Source organism: Scleropages formosus, chromosome 12 (assembly GCF_900964775.1).
Source record: "Scleropages formosus chromosome 12, fSclFor1.1, whole genome shotgun sequence".
Lineage (NCBI taxonomy): Eukaryota > Metazoa > Chordata > Actinopteri > Osteoglossiformes > Osteoglossidae > Scleropages > Scleropages formosus.
Genome location: NC_041817.1, coordinates 2,814,614 through 2,830,821, shown reverse-complemented (window position 1 = coordinate 2,830,821; position 16,208 = coordinate 2,814,614).

The following is a 16,208-nucleotide window of genomic DNA, read 5'->3' as shown; positions in this document are numbered from 1 at the left end:
GGTAGACTTCTAAGAAACTTACTAAAGAAATTAATTAAACTTTTATCCTGCAAACCAGATTCAAAAAGCAAACACGATGAAACATGTCCAATGAAATAACGGTTGTAGTTATTCATTTGGTATTTTCTATCTTACTGTTCTTGCTATTCTTTTGGCCAGTAAGCCAAAACTTTGGCTAATGCCTTAAATCTTTCAGTTTACTTTTTCCAAAGTGTAAAAAAAAAGAATTTTCTCACCAAATGTTCACATTTATATCTTACCACAGAAGCAAATCTACTATCTTGAAGTACTTCAAATATAAAACTTTATAGCTATATAAGAAAAACAGTGTAGGACATTTTCCCTTTAAGTGAGTACAATAAATATGCCCCAGTATGAAAAAATATATTTTACTTAAAATATCAGTTCATCTGGTAACTCACGTTTGGGTAATTCAACGTATTTATTCATTCTTTATGAAGGCAAACAAACAGAAGGCATGAGTACCAGGAGAAGTAATTCACAGCTTGTAGCACTCCAGTACCTCAGGTGACCTATAAAGGGATTCATTTCATTCAATTGTTTTTTCCAAGCACCATTACATTCTAAAACCGACGTTTGAGAGTCATAAAAAGGAATACCCTCCTTGGAATTCATGTAGAGATTATTTACACAGAATGTTTTAAAACATTTGGGTTCGAAAAGCCCTTATCTCGTTTCCATTACAAATTCATTACTGACAATAGATAACTGGATCTCGGCGTATCAGGAAAGTCTCCTGTTTGTGACCACAGTCACCGACCTCAGCAGCTATGAGACTGAAGAAGAACACAGCGCTTGTATTTGGCACTACTAAAATGATGACTTAGAGGTTATTATTATTAAAATTGAGCAGGCAATTTTAAGCCCTGAAGATAAAACTGTGATAATACATATTGACTACAGGTCTACAGTGATTAACACATGTTGGTTGTCGATTCAAGTTCTGGAAGATGTCTGACCTATGGACTTCTAACATTTAACTTCACTTACACTGTTTAAATTGTATATAATTTCTATATAAATAAATGGGTAAAATAAATCTGCATAGACTATGCAATGTTGTAAGAGTACTAATTCTGTACATGCAAATACCTGAAGTAAAGGGCAGTCATCACTTTAGGCTGACTGGCATGTCCAGGGACTGCTTTTCCTCCTGCTGGTGACCTCCTTGCATGGACGTTTGGTCTGACATGGGCAGCAGACAAGCACAACCTTGTCTTTGTCCTGATGCATCATCCAGCAGCTAATCTTGTGAGACTTCCTCTCTGAAAGATGGGCGTGTGAATGGTGTGTCTGTCACATTGTGCCTGACAGCGGGCAGAGATAACCCTGTGGCAGCTACCTGGGTGAGGAATCCACAAGGCGGTATTCCACCTGGGTGAGATCCCAAAACTAGCAAAGCTGTGAAGAAAAAAGAGGAAAGAGTTCAGAAAGGACAATGGAATCAACAGAGCTCATCAGAAGGGTATTGTACTCCTGAAGCTCATTTCCCTTTATTGAAGAGGAATTCATATGGTTCATATACTGTATAATATGCTTAACAAAATGGACAATATTAAATTAACACAAACAATTTTTGAGGAGTCATTTTGATCATTTTATGTGATTTTGCAACTCTGTACCTGTTAAATATTCATTGTTTAAGGTTGTTTTCTGTGTTAAAGACCTGGAATTTTCAATACTTGAGAATATGAACCATTTTACAGCTGAGATTGCTGCACGATGTGCTAATGAAAGGAATGAATTGAATTTGTTCTATTTAAAGCAACTAATATATAACAAGATCCTTCATACTGCTAGGATCTTGTACCCATAAATGTACTTCTCAAGTACAATAACTAGGATATAGAACTCCAACTGTATATCAAGAAACTGCATAAAGCCCTACAAACACTCTGTCAATAGTTACAGAAAACAAATGAAAACATTACTTTTGTGTCTGCCTTTATACGTTTCTCCAGCATTACAGCTTTTGTCCATTTTCACTGTTGCCGTGTGCCACTACATGCTGTCAGACTGAGTTACCAAAACCAAATGAAAGCAGAACTGATTGGAATGAAATCCTATCATGCAGTTCTGTCAGGCGCACAATACCAAACAAAATACACTGTAGGGATACATTTCTGTCACTTAGAAAACAATGGTTCTTCCAGAGCCAGCAGGCTAATTTATTATAAACAGTCAAATCTGAAATATTAAAAAACAGACTGCAGTCAGAGCTGAACACTTCTATTTTTTTTTATTCCAAGTGAAAAATTGATTATTAATGTTGAGATTTAAAGGAAGGCTGGTTTGAGGTGCTCATCTCATGTGTGGTGCACCTTTGTTCGGAGTGGTTGCATTTCACATCCAAAACACTATCTGTGAAAAGCAAGAACAACTCTCTCCAGTGGGCATACGTTTAAATAAAAAATAAATAAATAAATAATAGTCATCTGCATCCTCATACTATTGTGGCACTATTATTGGTGTATCATTCTGATTTGTGGTGACACAATGGTTTGGTTTCTGCAGTTTCTACAGACTTCAGTTTTAAATTCAGATCATAAAATCTCAGTTATGGACTGACTTCTCAATGTTGTTCAGAAATGTTGTGCTCCATGAGCAGCAGAAACTATGAAGACTTTTTTTCTTTTTTCCCCTTTTGTCCATACACAACACAGTTTCCAGATATAGACTAGTCAGGTATCATGCATATTTTTCAGAAGTCCAAGAACAAAAAAGAAAATAGAGCATGTTATCCACACTTAACAGTTTCTCACTGCAAGTACTTGCTTAAAGTCTTGAAAATAGTAGAAGGTTGAGAGGGAGGCACATCTTGGCATTTTTAAAGTTTACTGTGTGGAAAATTGCTTTAATAGTCCATTTCTTACAGAAGAAAAGTACATACAGTAAACACTGAAAAACTGCATGGCTTAATCTAGATTACTAAGTGATGCATCCCACACCTTTAAAGAAAGATCAAGAGAGAATTGCATGTGACAAAGGGTGAATACATTGGGTTTCAAGGAAACGTTTTTATTGAAGCCCTCTCTCCCTCTCAATGAATTTCTGTTCTCTTGATAAATCCGCAGTCATTCATGGTTAAACAAGCAAAGGAGAGGTCACTCCTCAAATGCATCCACTGTCTATGACACAGAAAATTAGAAGGTGTGCTACAGAAAATATGACTGTCTTTCCATACTGGCACCAATAGACGATGATTCTAAAGAAATGTTCACCCAAATGTGAAGTCCACTTCCATGGCTTCTATGCAGATACTATGTGCAGCTTTACACCTGCACAGTACAGTGTATGTAAAAGGTAGGACAGATATGAGCCGAGGAAAGTGACAGATACCATTGGTCGGTCTGTAAACATATGTTTTGCGGTGAGACTTCCAGATTGGTATGATTAATTACAAAGCAAATGTGTTTAGAAAGATAGCATTTTAGGAGAGAAAGTGACGCTGGAAAACTGCTTATGTGTGGATGCTTTGAAACAGTTACTTTGCACTGTATCATTTCAATTTTAAGAAAATATAAGAAGAACATTTCACTTTCAAGAGCTTAATTAAATAGTTCTTTCAGTAAATTACAATGGCATATATCCTTCATGAAAAAAGGGCCAAAACAAATACAGTAGACAGAGATCGCCTCCCTCTAATTAAACAGAGACGTGGGTTGCTGTGGACAACAGCATAATTATACACTTTTTGGTTCACTTGAAGTTTATTTACTTTATACTTTATTCATCTGAAATTTCTTTTGGGCACATGAACGAGACAGCCAGCATCCATTTTTCTCTCATATGACCCTTGTAAGGTGACCATTTGTGCAAAATGTCAGGCTGTGAACAGGTAAAATTTTTATTTTAAAAGTTTCTGAAAATCACACTATTGTTTAAGCCAAGGAGGAGTAACTGTGACTGCAAACTGTCCTCTACAATTGCCCCTTTATATTATATAAATATTTCCCCATCACTGGATCACATAAAAAATTTCTGATATCAGAATGGATATCGGAACATGACGCCTATGCAATTTAAAAAATATTTCACATACACTATAATGCACAGAGAAATACATCCTAAAAAACAATTATTCATACTATTTCCAAAAAAAATAGAAAAAAAGGCAAAAGGAAAAAACATGTCTTACATTATGTTTCTGGATTAGATACATTGAAACTATTAGGTCTGATTCAAAGGTGTCAGGCAAATAATGGTAATAATAATTTTCATATTATGCATGGATTCTATATTGTGGGTGTTTGAGCAACTTGAATACGACTAAAGGGTGTCAAAATCTTCTTATATTGCAATATCTTAGATATGTCCTATTTCAAGCAATTTATTTGTATAATCATAGAAACATTCAAGCAAAGTATGGAGTGCAGTACACCATAACAGTTATTTACACAATAAAGGCTATTTACAGTCACCAGTTCGACTGTGCAAAATGCAGGTGGAAAACACAGTGCCTTATGGGAAACCCATGCAAGCACTAGGGCAACATCTGTTAATTTGTACTTTATTCTGAGTACTGCAGTTGAAGTAACCCTTGCAGGTTGCACTAATCCACAATCTGTGCGTCACCACCTGTAGACTTCTCTAAGTATTTCTCACTCCAACATGCACAGCACTGGGACAATGCAGGCCAGATTTATCTTGCCAGTGTGTTCAGCACAGGCTTTTTCAGCAACTTCTCCAAGCCTTTATTTGCTAGTATGCGCATGGTTACAACGAATCTCAATGATATGATTTGTATGGCCTCCGTCTATCCCACAGAACTGCTGAATCACTCTCCACATATAAGATGGGTCTCAAAACTCACCTCTTTCAGAGAGGTACTCCTGCCCACCAGTGTACATGTTACTGTCGATAAGATTTAAGACTGGCTGCTGGATGATGCTGCTGAGCTATTATTACCAAAAGCTTGCAATCATTCTTAGAAGTTATGGACTATATTTGTACAGTATGTAAATGCTACATATATATATTTTGACAGTTGACTTCATGTCAAGGAGTACACTTTGAATCAAGATCAAACTTTAAAACTACGCAAAGACCATAAGCACGTTGCCATTTTCCTTGAGGAAAGAAAACCATGGGTACAAATTCACATCAAATAAAAATTGTGTGAGAATTATAACTCATGTGGGCACCTGTCGACTCTTTTTTTTTATCCTGGGAAGTCAACAAACTTGACTCAAATTGGGTTGTACTGAACTCTACCTTGTATACCATTTGCAGGAAAGGAGCATGAGCGCTAAAGCACATCATCAAAGGATTTTTTTTAATTTATTGAGCTCCCAGGAGTCTGGTAAAATGTCTTATATGATAAATGAGACTATGTGACTACAAATAAAGTATTGTTATTTATTCATAATGTGCAATTTAATGGAACTTTGAAACTTCTTTTGTACCTTGTAAATGATACAACTGTATTGTAGCTTTGATGTCCCACAAAAAAGTTATTTAAACTTTGGCAGATCTATGCAGCAAATAACAGTGCACAATGGACAATGTAATATTCGACAATATTTTACACATTTCAGCCCCGACTATTAAAGATTACTGCATGGTTCTCCCATTATTAAAATTAATTTTAAAGGGATCCAGGATTGAAGAGAATATGAGGTAGAACACAGATTTCAAACAGGACAGATCAATTAGTACAGTTTTTAGTTGACTATGTTTTTAAGCTTAAGGATAATACAGCAGAACAGTTATGGTCAGGAACCTTTTCAAGGACTCAATAATAGTACGGATGTTGAACGCTGGCCATAGCAACAGCCCACATGCTGATTTTCTTTTTAAGAGACACTGCTGACCTCAGTATTATAAAACTTGTTTCTTGTATTTTCATAGTCACAGAACTTTTTTTTGCCATGCCAATCCTTCCTGCCACGGAAGAAATATGTTGTACACTTAACAGACACTGGCTTGTTCACTCAGTCAAAGCACAGGACTCTGAAAAGTATTTAATGTAAATATAAGTTTTTACCGTGATTTTTGTAGAGAATTACTAACTTGTTAGACACAAGATCAAACTGTAATATGAATAAACAGATCTAGAAAAACTTGTAGCACTTCCAGTTGCATAGGATATGATATGACATGATACAATTTAACTTTCCAGATTTCTGTGAAATTTGTCTTGTCTCACAGAAGCTCTGTCCCTCAAAGGGAATAGCCTATTACATATCAGGGCAAAAATACAGGAATTAATGGAACACTCAAGCAGAAAATTTCAAAGGTGCATACAATGCTTATACTAATAAAGACACATCAACACAAATCAACAAATATGCCACAATACACAAATACACACTTGGAACAATAGGAACGATAGGGTTAGAATTATTAAGGTTGGTTAGAATTATTATGGTTACTGCACAAGAGGCTATAATTGCACTTATTTGAGTGAATTATGAGAGTTATTGATTGAGTGCTAAAAGGCTTCTTAAACCTATTGAATCGAGACCTCGAAGCTCTAAGTATCTGTTTGAAGGCAAACAGAAACTGGCACAGAAAGGAATGTAATGACAAGAATGTATTAGTTTAGCAGAGGGGGCACAGTGGCGCAGTGGGTTGGACCAGGTCCTGCTCTCCGGCGGGTCTGGGGTTTGAGTCCTCCTTGGGGTGCCTTGTGACGGACTGGCGTCCCGTCCTAGATGTGTCCCCTCCCCCTCCGGCCTTACGCCCTGTGTTGCCGGGTAGGCTCCGGTTCCCTGCGACCCCGTATGGGACAAGCGGTTTGGAAAATGTGTGTGTGTGTATTGGTTTAGCAAGCTTCACGCTTCCTGAGTTCTGCATGCATTCATTTAGCTGATGCCTTCCACAATTGATCATTTTTACCCATTCAAACAGCTGGAAATTTTACTGGTGCAATTCAGTGTAAGTACCTTGGTTCTGTCTGAAACTGCTGTGCTGCCTGCATCCTCCAGTGAAGATATATATATCTTTAGACTAATTCTACTCATCAACACCCTGTGACACATGCTGCCTATAATTACTTCAGTAACAACTGTGCTGCAGTTCATGAGTCTGAAGGTGCTAAACACTAGAAAAGTAGTCCAAAACCATCTCAACAATGAAAAACTGAAAATATCATCTTGCAACAGTTCCTGGTCCCTGAAGCACGGAAGGTTTTCTGGACTCTATCGATAGCACTTTCGTAGATTATTTCTTGTCAGATATCCATACTCGAGACCTTTTCACAAATTTCTGTATACAAATACAATCTGTGTCACAACACATATCACATGTAGTAGTCCACTGTTTTATAAAAAATTAAGGATCTCAGCACCTGTTCAGCCCTCCATGAATACACTCTCCAATGACTTCAAGCAAACTGGAGCTTTTACAGTCTTAATATCAGCTATGATACACAAGAGCTGTGGAAACTTTTCTTGAAAGCCATGGTCTCTGAGTGAATGACTGCTGCTCTTCTCCAATGCTTCTAATGAAGGGTATTGATAACTGCTTCTTTATAATTGTTGGTGAATAAATTCATTTATTGCAAAAGCTCATATGATTCCTGGTTTACTGAGAAATGTCTGAGCTCACTCAGGCTCTCTAACTCCATTACATGTAATTGATTACTCTATAATAAATATTTTGACAAGCTCCTTCCTACAATGCATGGAATCCTAAATGTGAACTGTTACTGATGTATGAGTATAAAACTTACATGTTTTTGCTCAACACTGCTGTTTCTAAGCACTATTTGCAACTGAGATTCAACTCAATGTTTGCAGTGCTGGTTCAAACAACACAAACAAAGTAATATTAACTGACTGTGTGTCTCATGCTTGTTTTACTTGTTTTTGTTTAAGGTAGCATAGTTGTTAGGGAGGCTGAATTGTAACTTTGCTGGCCTGAAACAGTTGTAGCACCACAGTTGCTCTTGTAAGAATACCCAATACCATAAATTTGTAAAACATTAAATATTTTTTGACACTGGCATATAGATATGTATCCATTATATTGCGGTGCAGAGCGCCATGGGTTTGGATGGGGCGAAGAAGGAGACGGAGGCAGCGTTCATAATGAACGATTTATTCGAACACCAGCACAAGAGAAATAATGCTATCGGTCTGAGGACCCCATTTCCTCCAGGACCTGCGGTTACAGCCAGCCTGCCTAGTACTCCTAGGTTCTCCCCAACACACTGGGAGACACGGTCACCCTACCATTTTCCCCTTAAGTGCCCCCAGTGGTTACACACACATTTAACATTATTTTCCATATTGCAACTATTTACATTGAATCAGTAACGCTGGTCGTTACAATATCATATATATGATATTATGGATATAATGGATATATATATATATCCTTATCATGATGTGATACATTTTGCCCATTCTTCAAAAAAATTAAGGTTGTGACTGACCAATCTGTTAATATCCCCCTTATCAGTCTGGATTATTTTTAGTATCTCAGAAATTCAGACCATTTTTAACTAATCACTAAAAACAGCCCTTAAACACACAAAATTTATTTATTTTTTTTTGCTTCCTCTAGATGATAGGCAGTCTATACCACTATTTTAGTTAAGTAGATTAGATAGATAGATAGATAGATAGATAGATAGATAGATAGATAGATAGATAGATTTAAGTCAAACACCACAATGATGAGAACTGTAGAAATAGAAAAGAGGAAAGAAACTGTGAAATGGTCCCTGGCAGCATCCTAATGAAAGGGGGGTTGAAGGTGGAATTATTCCTAAGAATGTCTGGTGGTGAAGGCTTTTTGATAAGGCTGGATCCGGGTCAAGCCAACACCTGGTCCTGAATAATCCAGATGGCCTCCTGCGCAGAGAACAGTGTGCTAATCCACCAAGGGTACACAGAAACCAATGGAGCAGAGCGAACGGTACAGACAGAGCAGGCAGCTGAGTTGGAATAAACCCTCAAAGTCCATTGTATAGAGGAAAATGGGCTGTGAAACTGTTCTGTTCAGATAAATAACAGATGGTCATTCTTAACTAGACATATACATATACAGCACCTCACAATTCACCATTGATATAACACAATCAATATATAAATATACATTACATGTGAGATGTCTCTGCAGACTACACACTCACGTGTCTTGAACGCAAAGCATGGATAGAAAGTTAACAGTAGTGTCTTCCAGTCAAAAGAAAACAGAATATTAACAGCGAACTGAACATGACGCAGCTTCTCCTCTGATTTAAAGCAATTAGCTGCCCCACAGCAAGCTTCCTTATCTCACAATAGCAGCACTGAAGTAAGCCTCAGCTGAGGTTGACCTCTACCCTAAGGAACATTTTTTGAAGTAGCAGCTCAGATAGATAGTGCATATCATATTACAGACATGCAAATCCATGAAAAGCAACTATGAGCGAAGATGTTCCGTGAAAGGTCTGCAGTGACCAGAAGACAGATATAATATGTAATCTGAACTGCCATGTTTTGAAACATCACTGTGGTGATAAGATAAAGCTCATGGTATATGAAAAGGCTTTCTTCATGTGACACCAGTGTATGTTCTTCATGGTCAAGTGTTCTCTGTTTTTTTTTTTCTTTCTCCTCTGCACTTCCAGTGCATCCCTTGGTAAGTTTAACAGACTTTGAGGGACATAAATGCTTTGAAATGCTGCATAAAATACATGAGCCTATTTTCATCTTCTTCACATTACTGAAATGAAGGATAACTTAATAGTGTAAAGTTTTTTAAGAGGTGTTCCTACGTAACTATAAATATATTGTCGCTTTTGATGAGAAAGCCTGAAAGTATGGTAAGGTTGTGGTTTGAAAGAAGCCAGTTGAGAGACTGAAAAGAGATAGCTGTCAGATATTAAAGAGAACTTCTATAGAATGTCTTTGAAGTAACTTAAAACCTCAGAGGAGCTGAAGACATGGGCGTATAATAAGGCAGATATGCAATGTTTGCAATATATTGCCCTTTTCCTGCGTAAAGCAATCTTGGCATAATAGAAGTGTAAATCTAAGTCTTCAAAGTGGAATTGAATGCCATCTTGGAAAAGGCATCAAATTTATTAGTAGTTTGGTTTATAAACCACTCTTCTTCAAATGCACACCAAGACTGAAAAGGTCGCAGGTGTATTGCACAAGATCAACAGCAAAAAAAGAGAAGCATACTTCTGAAACTTTCTTTGCACGCTATGAAAAACAGGAACCAAGGCAAAGAGCAAAATCATTTTGTTTTATGAAGAACTGCAACTTATTGATGGGTCAATGTTTAGAAGAGTGAAGAAAGGGAAAAGCAATTGTTCAGTTGGTAAGAAATTTTACAGACTTCAGCAGTGAATTCTTTTGACCTTTTAGAAACAAATAATGGAGGCATAATGGATGTTAATGGTTTAATTAACCTTTACTGCCTCAAGTCTAATCACACTATTGCCAGCGAGTATCTTTCTTGATATTTTCTTGATATTATCTCTGATGGCAATATATTTTATTATTTTTTAGTATCTGTGAAAACACCATTGGTTTAACCAGACTGATGCTTTCAAAAGACTATTTCAACAGAAAAGGCCCAGGATGAACTGTTGGTATTTTTTATTTAGTCTTTCACCCCAGTAAATGATTTTGAATAGCAAATGATTATACCCGACATACAATTTGTAATAAATCTGGGCTCATGACTGGAGCAATTCAGGTTAACAAGGCCTACCTTGTGAATAGGTACATCAAGGAATCTACTGGGACTTGAAACAGCAGCCTTTGTTGCCCTTTAATTACCAAGCTACAGCATGTGTCTGTATTCATTGCTGTAATGTTACTGTACTAGTGTGTAGTCAATACACAAAAGGAATGTGAAATGGTCATATTGTTTTGAGTTAAAAGATCAGTCAGAATGCAGCCATTTTCAGAAAAATGTTCACATCTGGGAAGACACTGTCATTATCTGTTATGAAGAACACATACCTGGCAGGGACTTATTCTATGGATAGAGAAGCTTAGCCAAGGGTGGAGGGAAACAGCTTGCACGCTGGAGCTGGGACCATGTAATGATTGTAAGCTGCATTTTAAAGCCATTAAGTAAACATATAAAAAGTTAATTATATAATTTATCACACAGAAATCTGAAAAATAGACTTAAATGTGTGGGGCATCATGCGTAGCTTCACCATTTCTATGAAAGAAACAAAATTAAAAACTGAAATAAAAATTAAAATTAAAATAAAAACAAACAAAATAAGTATTGGCAATGTTTTGACTTAATGCATATTTGATCTAGACAAGCACCTTTCTCAACAGATGTGTCCCATTCTCAATGTATTGTTATGACATACTGCACAAATCTGAATAATCATTTAAGTGATAATAGCTCATTAACAGAAAAACCAACAACAAAACATCTCAAAGGTTTGTTTCCATCTCATTCAGTGCATGGCAGTTATGCTGATCATTTTGCATTTAGGAAAAAAGAAAAAAAAAGAAACAAGGGTACTGCCAAGGTCAAGCATGCTCAATATAAGGCTGAAAAGACACAGAGTGGAAATGACATTGCTGTCCTTTGTTACTCAAAGAGTGACTTTGTTTTACAAAGCTTGTTCTGAACAGAGCATTTCTCCGGGGGCATTGAAATGAGCATTGCCTACGCTATCAAATCTGCAATGATAATTACCACAGGCAGCTGAATTATAATTCAGCTGTCCACCAAATGGCCATACTAGCAATAATACAAAAAAGGAATTTCTTTCCTGGCTACATCAGAAGTGCAATTTGTTCTGTATCACTGCAAATTTTCAAAAGCACCTTTATGATTTTAAAATTAATTTTAAAAAGCATATGGGCATGTCTACACTGAAGAAAAAAGCACCATTAAGAAGCAAAAAGGACAGTTGACACTGCAAATCATTGGTGAATAAGTCTACAAATACAAAGGGTTTGATTAGAGAGGCACAAATTAGAATGAATCATGCAGTAATAATTAGTCACAGCTAGTTGTCAGCAAATGAACAAAGCAACATATAATAGTACACAAAGCTGGAGAGACTCCCCAGATTGTTCTACATGTATTTCAGCTTTTCACTATAACATAGCAAGACATAATTTCTATTGTTGCATATATTTGTTGCAGATTTCTACTACTTTCGCTCTGCATTATGGTCCCTTTTAATTGCTCTGGGAATTAAACATAGCAGTTCACTCTTTTAATAAAATGCTTTTAGATAGTAGGATAATCCTGCCCATTCTGTAAATTATCCAATGAAATCAGTATGAGTCTAAATAAATTTGTATTCCAGCCAGAGGGGAGATATGGTTTAGGCTGTGTGTCCTTGGTCTTCCTGTCCACTCACACTCTTAGCCTCTTCCTCTTAGAGTCCTACTGACTTGAAATGAGAAGATATAGATATATTAAATTAAATTGATCCATCAGTGTACAAAAAATATTGATTCCACCTGCTAGTCAAGTACAGCCTTTCTATGTGCTGCAGAAATTCTTAGAGCATTTGGTTTAAGAGTGGACCAAAAGCCAATTTAGAAGGAAGGCAAATAAGAGGGAAGTCATGAGGCTAACTGAAATATAAACACTCAGTCTGATGCATACTCTCAACCTAAAGGACTTTCATATCTTACTGGAAGTTTGATATTGCAACTCACCTGTCAGCACCACCCATGGGAGAACGCTTCCCTTAAATGAATGTCACAACTTTGATTGCCTCTCTTCCCAGTAGGCCTTTGGACGCAAATTCAGTAGCATCAGCACTGGGATGTGAGAGTCTCAGGAACCGCAGGAGGCTGAAAGCCCTCTTTGCAGCCTATTGCTCACTTTACAGTATGTTTGATTGAAAACAATAATTCCCAGATCACTTCCCTTGTAAGTCACAAGCTTTCTGACTCTTGAAATTTAGAGCCATATTCCCTTCTTGCCTTTTGTTTTAACCATTTTGTAGAGATAGATAGATAGATAGCCACTGAGGTGTTCTGCTAAATAATGTCTTAAAATTTAATTCCATTTACATTTACATTTACTCATTTAGCAGATGCTTTTCTCCATAGTGACATACATCTCATAGAAAATACAATGCGTGCATTAGCAAAAAGAGAGACAGAGATGCAGACGCATGATGATGTGCAGTTTTTTGTCTCTTTCCACCATATGAACCAATGCTCATCACACAAGTAGCTGCATAAAACTTTCTCAGAATATCAATGATTTTTGATTACCTTTCCACTATTTCTTTTTTTTCATCGAGATACAAATAAACATTCATGTGCATTACAGGAGTAGCTGCATAAAGGCTTATCAGGGCATGAACTTAAAGTTATAGCGCTTGAACATTTACACCTTACATGGACTTAAGAGATTATGGCCGAAGTAAGTCTGGAAGAGGTGAATTTTCAGACCCTTTTAAAAAGGGGACAGGGTTTCAGCAATTCTGAGTGAGAGAGGGAGGTTGTTCCTTTTTTTCTCTTCAACCCATCCACATGAAAGAGATTTGTTTTAAGCATCCTTGAACAGCTAAAGACGTTTGCGTGTAGAGGGCTCCATGACCTAAGTACGACAGAAATCACGGGCACGAGGCTTCGAGTATCAGAACTGACAGGGGTGTTCATCAGTGAGCTCTGCTTGTCTGACCTTCCCTGCTGCCACGCCTATTATACTTCAATTAACAGCAGCGGCCTGCTGCGGACAGAGGGAGCAGCTGCTGCATCCACATGGCAGTAATTCAATAAGAGGCCGCTACAGGAAGCAACAAAGTCAAGTCTATCTGTTTAATGCACTTTGTGCAGTAGTATACAGCAAACTGCCAAGAAGGCGGTCATGCTCAACAGTGCCATATGTCCCACTGAATGTCATTTGAGCTGCTGAAGTAGTTAGCAATTAATCCTACCATAAGATTCCATTTTAAAACTGCTGTCGCAAAGTGCAGTGTCACTGAAACGCTGGGCATTCATGGCCAGTGAGGAGAATTTTTACTTGTGTCATGAAGCACGCACAATACTCAATGCTGTCAAGACAACCTTTCAGTACCTTCTAACAGAATGACAAGGACCAGTAAGAAAGTTATTTCACCAGAGACAAGTGAATCTTTCTCTTGACTGAATTTAAACGAATGACAAAACAAAGTACAAAGACCTCAGTGTTAATCCTGGATTGACTCCCCTTTCCACTGGCACTAGCTGGAAAAGCACAACAGCTGATGAAATGAGACAAACGTGACAGAAAACCAAAACCCTGTTAATTCGTGGTGGTGGTGGCTTTAATAATTTATTTAAAAATCAATATCTTGTATGTTTCCAAAGGAAGCAATTGCAGCAAGAGTTTGTATGACTAATACGGGCACATCATGTTACCTGAGAATTTTACGATGGGATTAGTTTTTCCTTTTTAATATGAAAATAAATGGGCAACTCTTTGAACTCTAGGTTAACAAAAGTAAATTTCATTAGCATCTGGGCAAAACATGTATATTATATGAACAATAAAATTGCCATTCCACAACACAGATTTTGCAGATTTTTGCCTTCTATTTAATATATTGAATATTAAGGAGTTTCACAGTTGCCATAGGGAGAATTCAGAGAAATAAATAAAAACTGTGGTCTTCCGGCTCTTACCAGTGGATGCTAATTTTAAAACGTGAGCTGGAACTATTAATCTACCTCTAATGGCAAGGTTGTCATTACCTGGAATGGGATGGATCTTCATTATGAGTGTGTTTCACATTTATGTACACTGGAATGGAAATACATTTAGACCAAAAGTATATGCAGAATTAATCTGTCACAGTGAATACACAATATTCTTTTACAAAATCACCTTTCAGCATATCAAACAAAAGTAAGGCAAATATTTTTGACTAATCTGGATGTGAATTTTGAAAATGGCTTTAGGGTCAATGCTACTTACGTCATTATTCTTTAAAAAATCAGCCTTTAATAAATGCTTTACGAAACACTAAATTGGTTCGCTATTTGTACTGGATGATGTTGTTGAAAGAGGACAGGTGAAGACTCATCTGTGATTCTTCGCTAGTTGCAAAGTGTGCAAGTATTCCAGCTGTTTTTGTCCCAAGAGAGATCGCTGAAATAGTTAATATAATAGGTAATAATAATTTTAATTAAGAACCCTGAAGTATTTCAGTACAGGTAGACTTCACACCTTCATTCAAACCTGTACAGCTCACCAGTAAGACAGGTTTGAGAACTAACTGCTTAGTAAAGCCATGGTCTCTATTTGCCATTGTAGTGAGTGAATTCAATGTGTCTGTGTCCTGTTATCAATGAAAAGCAAACAAAAACAGTTCTGAAAAAAATGGAGCCACAATTGTATCTCAGCTGTTCTCTACATTTAGATGTTTTAAATGATTTCAGGAAAGGCAACCACCCAGAAATTAAATTGCCTTATGGTCCAGGGTGGGGAATTTTCCTGCACTGCTCTTGAGAGTTATCTTTGGGCTACACGCAGTGGGTCTTATTCAGAGTAATTACACCTCATTCCAGAATTGAGACCATGATTACATCTCACCTTCACATACTCTTTAGCAGTCACTCTGGGTCTTAGAGCTTCTATCGCAGAAGTAGAAAACTGCAGCACTTAATCAACTGATAAAAGGGTCCAAAATAACTTCCAAACTTACCGTGTGAGATTTTAGTTAACACTGGCCCTCTGGGTCCAGGCAGAATGCTAACACTATGCTTCAGCTGTGAAAGGGTTCAGATTGTTTTAATGAGCTATGTTTTTTTTTCTTGTTGGATACTGACGAGGCTCTCTCGTGTTGTGGTGTCAGCAAAAGGCACACACAGAGTGGCAGAGTACTCAACCAGTTACACAGATTAAAGCTTTCAGGATGGAGAAAATGTCATTCCATGTCTGATTTGCAGTAAAATTTCAGTCTAAAATACCTTTTCCCACATGTGATATTCCCTTCATAACACATGGTGCTATGCACAGAAATACAAAACAAATGGGAAAACGTTAAGATTGTGGTACATTTTAAATAAAGAATGGAAAAGATCATTCTTGGTGTGGGGATTCTGCTGCATTTTGTGCTCTGAACACTAATTAAAGCATAACAAGAATTGACATTTCCACTCCTCCCCATGTTAATTCTTTTAGTCTAACAAAAAAAGTGCACAATTCCTAGCAGTGCATTTAATTTGTGAATTCCATTAAATTCATCTAATGTCTGAAGAAAAAAATTCAGCACGAAATTGCAGATTAGTGAAGGCCTGTTCATAATATTATTT